The 6,761-nt window shown below is 45.3% G+C and overlaps 1 long non-coding RNA gene across 1 annotated transcript; it reads left to right on the top strand.

Moving 5' to 3' along the window:
- The first annotated feature begins 2,439 nt into the window (after positions 1-2,439).
- LOC148108462 (uncharacterized) lies at positions 2,440-6,354 on the top strand. The gene is made up of 2 exons (XR_015727613.1): positions 2,440-2,539; positions 5,460-6,354. It is a non-coding gene; the product is annotated as an uncharacterized LOC148108462 (long non-coding RNA).
- The last annotated feature ends 407 nt before the right edge of the window (positions 6,355-6,761 follow it).

The following is a 6,761-nucleotide window of genomic DNA, read 5'->3' as shown; positions in this document are numbered from 1 at the left end:
TTCGTGTCCTGTTTCACCTAAGGTTTCAGAGCAAAAGGCAAGCAAGTATTCTCAACTTTGCTACCCAGAGAGGAAACTAAAGTCTCAGAAATAGAGTGTCTTGTCCAGCGGCAAAAATCCAAATGGCAAAGAATCTCAGAGGAGACCCAGGATTCCCAGTTCCCAAACCTCTGCCTCCCTCCTGGCAAAATTCGGCATTCTTCACTGAAACTGGAAGGCTTTTTTCCATTTCAAAAAGCCTGCTTCCCTGGGCAGGAATAGGAGAAAACAGTCACCCACAGGGGGTGGGGTCAGCTTCCGGCAGCCACCAGTGGAAACTTACCTGAGTTTGATTTTCCCTGATCCCTAAGCCCAGGGAGGGGGCTTGTAGACGAGTACAAACACTAGGCAGGCAGACATTCCAAGCTGAACTCCAACCTTGCAGGATTCAAATCTATCTTATCTTAAAAGAATGCATCCCTTTTTATTAAAAAAAAAAAAAAAGGGCAATTTTAAAGGCCGCTGAAGTAGGGGTTGTGGGATTTGCTGGAAGAAATTTGGTTACGATTACGAATAGGACACAATTTATCCTTTCTTGGCAATCCAGAATCCTTGCAAATACCTTGTCTAGGAATTTAAAGGAAATCATCTAAAAGTTGAACGTTTGTCTTCATCATGGTTTTCCAGACAAAAGGAAAACCGTCTCAGCAAAAATGCAACTTTCATAGACCAGAGAAGCTGGTGAAAATGACCCGGATGTTTATGTGGTGAAGCCCCAGGAGTAAGAGATTTGTCCTGCCCTTTGAAAGAATGTCTATATGGGAGGCTCTGGGGAATCCATTGCACTATAAAGGAGAAAAGCCAACAGTGAGTCTGAAAAGAACTACGATTGTTGTCACCAGGAGAAAAATTTGAAAACTGCAAAGCAAGTTAACCACAGGCAGTGCCAGTAACACAAGCTTAAAAAATCCCGCTGCCACATCCGTGGAACAAAGCTGGAGCCCACAGGGCCCTGGTGATTTCCACAGCTCCGGAATGTTCCCCTTTCAGGATGAATATTTGGACTTTCACCATAGGAATGTGTCGGCCTTTGGAAGGTCACAGCCAATCCCTCAGCCCTCTTGGGTAAGACTCTGGTCTTTTCTAGGGGTGAGTTTGCAGGGTGACCCCAGGTGGTCTGAGGCAACCAGGGGAGGGGGCCCCCACAGGCACTTAGGGAGCAGTGGCAGGACCGAATAGTAGGCAACTGTTTGGGCGCATTTCTTTTTTTCCTAAAGATTTTATTTATTTATTTGACAGAGAGAGAAAGAGAGCACAAGCAAGGGGGAGAGGGAGAAGCAGGCTCTCTGCTGAGCAGGGAGCCCGAGGTGGGGCTCGATCCTAGGACCCTAGGATCAAAAAGCCACAACATACTTTGCTTTCCACTTGCACCTGAAGAGAAATTAAATCACTAAAAGTAAGGGTAGGGCAAAATGACAACACCTGCTAGTTAAGGCCGCCCCACGCTTCGGATCACCGTGAGCTTAGGCTGGGATAACCAGACCTCATTTTACATCGCATTTATTACTAGGGAGGGTGACAAATAGCTTCCTTTCTAAGGAAGCAAAATGACAGAGTGGCCTGAGGAGGAAAAGAAACGATCAGAGACATTAAAAATAATAGCAGTTGTGTAAAGAAGTGTTGGATCATTAGATCGCACACCTGAAACCACTACAACACTGTAGGCTAATTCTACTGGAATTAAAAAAACAGATTTTAAAAATACGAATAAAATAATAGCAGCTAACAGACCACACTTAGGACCGACGGCAGCCCCCAATGGTTGTTGAGCTCCCTGCTTCTGTATGACTCTGTCTTCCTACCAGTCTGTAAACTCCATCAGTCTTGCTCACCACTGCATTACAAGGGCTCCGCAGGTAAGGAGGAGCTTAATAAATAATTGTTGGCGTGAACAAATAGATCGGAACTACGTCAGAAACGATCAGCTCGAGAGGAGAATGAGACCGGCTTCCAAATATTGGTCAAGAGCTCGAAGTAGGATGCGTCGAGGATATATTTAATTTATTTAATAGCTTCCTATGACCCAGTGACTTCTCCGGGTCTTGAAATCTGAGGAGGTGACAATGTCATAGACTGTAGTCTTTCTGTAAGGAAAGAGTAAAAAACACCCAGGTTTTGGGGGGAAGGCTGTGTTCAGCAGGTGCACCTGCCTGCCTTCCCCACCGGCCTCTGCTTCTGCCTGGGCTGCAGGCCACCCCCGGGCCGAGGGGGGGCGCTGGGCTTCCCAGCCCGGCTGAGTGTGCTTGACCAAAGGTGACGATGACTTAGTGGGCTGAGGTCATGCCCTCCCAGCCTCCGAATCAATAATTTAATGTGACTCATCAGAGAGAGAAAGAACTGTTTACTTTAAAACCCTGGATCCCATAAAGGGAGAGGGCAAAGGCCTACACCCCACAGAAGCTCCGGGCTCGCGGCCGCCCCGCACAGCCCGCATGGACGGGGAGCCTGCAAGGCGCCGGAGGAAGGCCCAGGCCTGGAGGGGACCAGCGCGGCCTGGAAGGTAAGCACCCCTCTCCCCGAGCACCTTCCAGCTCCCCTGGGTGAATCAGGCCGTTCTTGGGGGTGGCCACTGACTCCGAGAAACAGGGGCGCGCTGTGCCCAGGTGTTTCCAGAAAGCCCGCACAGCACCTGAGCGACGTGAAGTGTCAACTCCAGCCTATTTGAATTTGTCTGCTGTGATGACTCTGTTTCTTCAGCAAGCCTGAGAAACCCCGAGACCTTCCTGGAGGTTGCTCTCAGCCCAGCGGAGGAAAGGACAGCTAGGGAGGATTCAAGGGCCCGGAGGCCACCCCGACTTTTATCGGTGCCCTCGGAGTGGCCTCCATGGAGCCACTTCCTGTCCTAGGATGGCCTGACTTAGCAGGAACACCAAGGCCTTCAAACAAGATCCCATCGGCAGGATAACTGGAATTAGGGTCTTGTTTGGCCAGGAATCCCTCCCCTTCTCCATGCTTTGGGGCAAGCACCCCGCAGGGCTCCCTGTGCTCCCCTCTGATACTTCTGAAAAGCCAGCCTCAGGGTTGATCCTCTGTCCGAAGCCTTGTTCCCTTGACGACCCTGAAAACAGAAACCGGTTCCCAGGAATCCCCAAGCCTCAACGATTCTCTTTGAAAAAAGTCTGTTGAGACCCCAACCTGCCTGAGAATAGTCCCAATCATCCCCCCGCCCCCACTTTCACCCCTGGTTGGTGATAAGCGTGGCTAATAATTACAGGCATAAGGAGCTTTCCAGATTTTCCCTCGTAGATGGATTTCAATGAAAAAAAGAAATGTGCCTTTGCTCCCTGTTGACAAGAACATTCCATTTTAAAATTTCCATGTACTTTCAAAATGACAAGGCTCAGGCATATGATACTGACTTCCTCTGCCTTCACCTAGACTGTATCAGCCGAAAAGAATCAGATTGATGCCTCCACCACATCTGTTTGAAATGATGGTAAATGTGGATTTGGAATTAAGAGAAAGCATCTCCATTTATCTTTTGCTTTTTAAGAAAAAAAAATTTTTTAATGCTAATGGGTTAGGTTTGCAGCAAGGTGACACTTCACACACCCTGGAAGCACTCAGTCCTCAGGGCTGGCCCTAGAACATTCTCAGCGCCTGGGAAACAAAATCTGAAAGCAAAGACAAGCTGCTCATGCCTAGATCTGACATGAGAAGGAATAGGGAGTCTTGTGATATTCCTGGTACTTTGGAATCTAAGATCAAGGAGCTGTGAGGCACACAGAATACCTTCAGGCTGATGAATTTGCTAGAAGGTTAGGCTTGCAAAGGCTTCCTCCTTAATGAACTCTCCCTCTCCACTTATGGAAACAAACCCATGACATAAAGGAACAAACCCAGGCTTGCTTGTTTCTCATACCCATGGGTCAGTGGGATAACAGCATTCTGAGCTGACCACAGCTACTAGAAATGTCTAGAGATTCAGTCCAGGTTGAGAGGGTGAGAGAAGAGAGATGGGGACACTGCACAGAAACTGAGTTTTGAGAGCCAGACCTTTAGGAATGTGTAGCAGTTGACCTCTTTTAGGAAGTAAGGCAGGGGATCCTTACAGAGGATGCTTAGAAAAGGTCAGGTCTCTTCTAAGCTGTGGGAATGGCACTGACATCGGCTCACGTTACCCTGAGTAACATCCCACGTCTTCTCCTGATGCATTACTTTTTTCACAGGAAGTAACAGGTATAATTATTTCCCAACCAGCTTATAAACATTCTGTTTTTTATTAATGTGTACTATTTAAGTGCACTTGTTAAACTGGAAAATGCTAGAACAAAAAAATTTTTTAAGCTGCAGAATGAGAAATGACCATGAAATTAAAAAAAACATATCCAAGGAAATCCTGGCATTAACCACTTCTAATTTTTTAAATTAGTGGCATATTATTGGTTGGCTTTTGAAGAAACTGAAAACATTCCACTTGCTCATGTAAACTGCTTTGCCAATTGACAGTTTATCCAGTCCTACAGAAACAAACAAGCAATGGAAGATCAGGGCCGATGTAACTACGTTTAAAAAATTGTTCATAAGACTGAGAACACAATAGGCACTCAATAAATATGTGTTTATTGATGGATGCAATAAGCCCATAAAATTGTTCTGCATACCAAAGTATTTCATTAATAATTTGCTAGGAAATTAGCCTGAGGCTCCTCTCTCTGCACAGCACTCACTTTGCAAGCTTGTCCACAAAGCAGTGTAAGCTCTAACTGCCGAATTTCAGAGGTGTTTTGCAAGAAGGAATTTTTATTACGGGATCCACCAAAAAAAAACCCCAAAAAAACAAAAAAAAAAAAAACAAAGAAAGAAAGAAAGAAAAAAACTGTTTAAAAAATTGTTTAAATTCTAATGATTTTCCTCATTACAAAAGTGCTACATTAATTGCAGACATTAGTACATGCAGAGAAACAAAAGGAGGAAAAAACCAAACTATAATTCCACCACTCAAAGATAACAAGGTTAACATTTGATGTTTTTGCCCCGGACATGTATGATTTGTCACAGAAAAGAGCTCAAACTGTGTACGCTGTTCTGTAAACTACTTCTTCATTCAGTAACATACCTCGAATCTCTTTCCCAGTCAACAACCATTTTTCTGCAATGTCACCTTAAATGACTAGGTTATATTATAAGTATATTACCCTTTTCCTATCGTTTGGGTTGTTCGCAATTTTTGCTATTGTAAACAAGGGCTCTGTGGACAATCTTATAGGTAAATCTGTATACAAATGGGTAGAAAATAAAATCTTTTCTACAAATTCAAGGGCTTTTTGCTTGAGATAAATTTCTTGGACCAAAAAAAAAAAAAATAGAGGTTTTGATACATAGAAACAGAGGAGTTTTGTAAGCTTTACCCGAAACACATTAACTTTCTCTTCTCTTCTTCCCTCTTCACTCTTCCTTCCCTTTTCTGTCTTTTGCAGATTATTAAGACACCTCAACCATGCAGAGCCCACCTGGAGAAGTGCAGGCGTGCTCAGACCCTGCTGTAACGTCCTGAGAGGTGAAAGGGGCCCGAGCTCTTGCCCGATGGATGGCTCTTCAAGCATGTCCTACTGGGACCTTTCTAACCAGTGAATTGTTCACCTTCCAGTGATTCTTCCCGATTGAGGCCAAGAGATTTCTGGAGCCTCTTGTCATGGTCAGCAACATCCCATGAGTGACCAGGAAGTGGGGGTTTCTGTTCTAAGTCCCTCAGGCAAAGACAAAGCAGATGAGCCTGCCTCTGGGGAAGAAGCATAAGAGTGTGTCCACCATGGCTGTGCCCAGAGTGCCAAGGGTTGGCGTGACTGGGGCCAGCTGGAATTCTAGAATTTGTATTTGGTGGGAGTCTCGCCAAAACTCCCAGAAGAGCTCCCCCTGAAGAGAGCTGGTCTACCAGTGAGCCAAGTGGCACGTTCGCCCTATCTTGCAAGTGACCACACCCTGTCAGGACAAGTGAGGGTCACAGACTGGAACCAAAGGAAGTCAGGTGCTTCATAGGAGGACAAGCAAATCAGCCCAGTCAAGCAGGTAAGGGAAAAAAGAGGCAGGGTTCACCACCCTATCCCATGGAGACCGAGAGACTTCTGTGGTGTGCTAATAACTGCACATTCTAGGTCGAAGAGGGTGATTTTTGGTCTGCATGTGATTAAGAGCCATTTTTCCTGAAAAATGCAGAACGGTGTATATTCAGTTGTTAAGAATGAGCCAATTCTATGGCCAAAGCAAGGCTCTGGTCAAAAGTTAACAACTCGGTTATCCTGGGAAAAAATTAACTGGCCCCCAACCTTTGCCTTTTCCAGCAATTGGGGGAAAATAAAGGGTTAGGTAAAATGATTTATTTCTTCCCATTCTCCATGGTGGGCAGGAGTTCATATGTCACCTAGAAACCATTTTTAACAGGAAAGCCAGGAAAACAGAAGGGATTTATTCATAAGAGGCTCCCTTTTGCTAGAAAATGAGCGTTGTAAACAAAAAACTGAACCGTTCCCCTCTCTGCCTTTCTTTCGTTTCCTTATCTCCCCTCATCTCCACCCTCTACCTTGGTGGAAAATGACCAAGGCGAGTAAGAGTTAAAATCTGAGCACCATCAAGTGCCTTGGTATCCGATAGGTGTTCCTGAGAGTAAATCACAGAACATCCACATGCTATATCCCCATGAAATACCATTGTAATTTTCTTAGACTGCAGAATTTACCATATTTACTGACCATGGATTGGGATAGATGGGAACGTAAGAGTTG

Source organism: Ursus americanus, chromosome 19 (genome assembly GCF_024610735.1).
Source record: "Ursus americanus isolate L20-20 chromosome 19, mUrsAme1.1.p, whole genome shotgun sequence".
Taxonomy (NCBI): domain Eukaryota; kingdom Metazoa; phylum Chordata; class Mammalia; order Carnivora; family Ursidae; genus Ursus; species Ursus americanus.
This window is presented reverse-complemented; position numbering and strand designations above follow the sequence as displayed.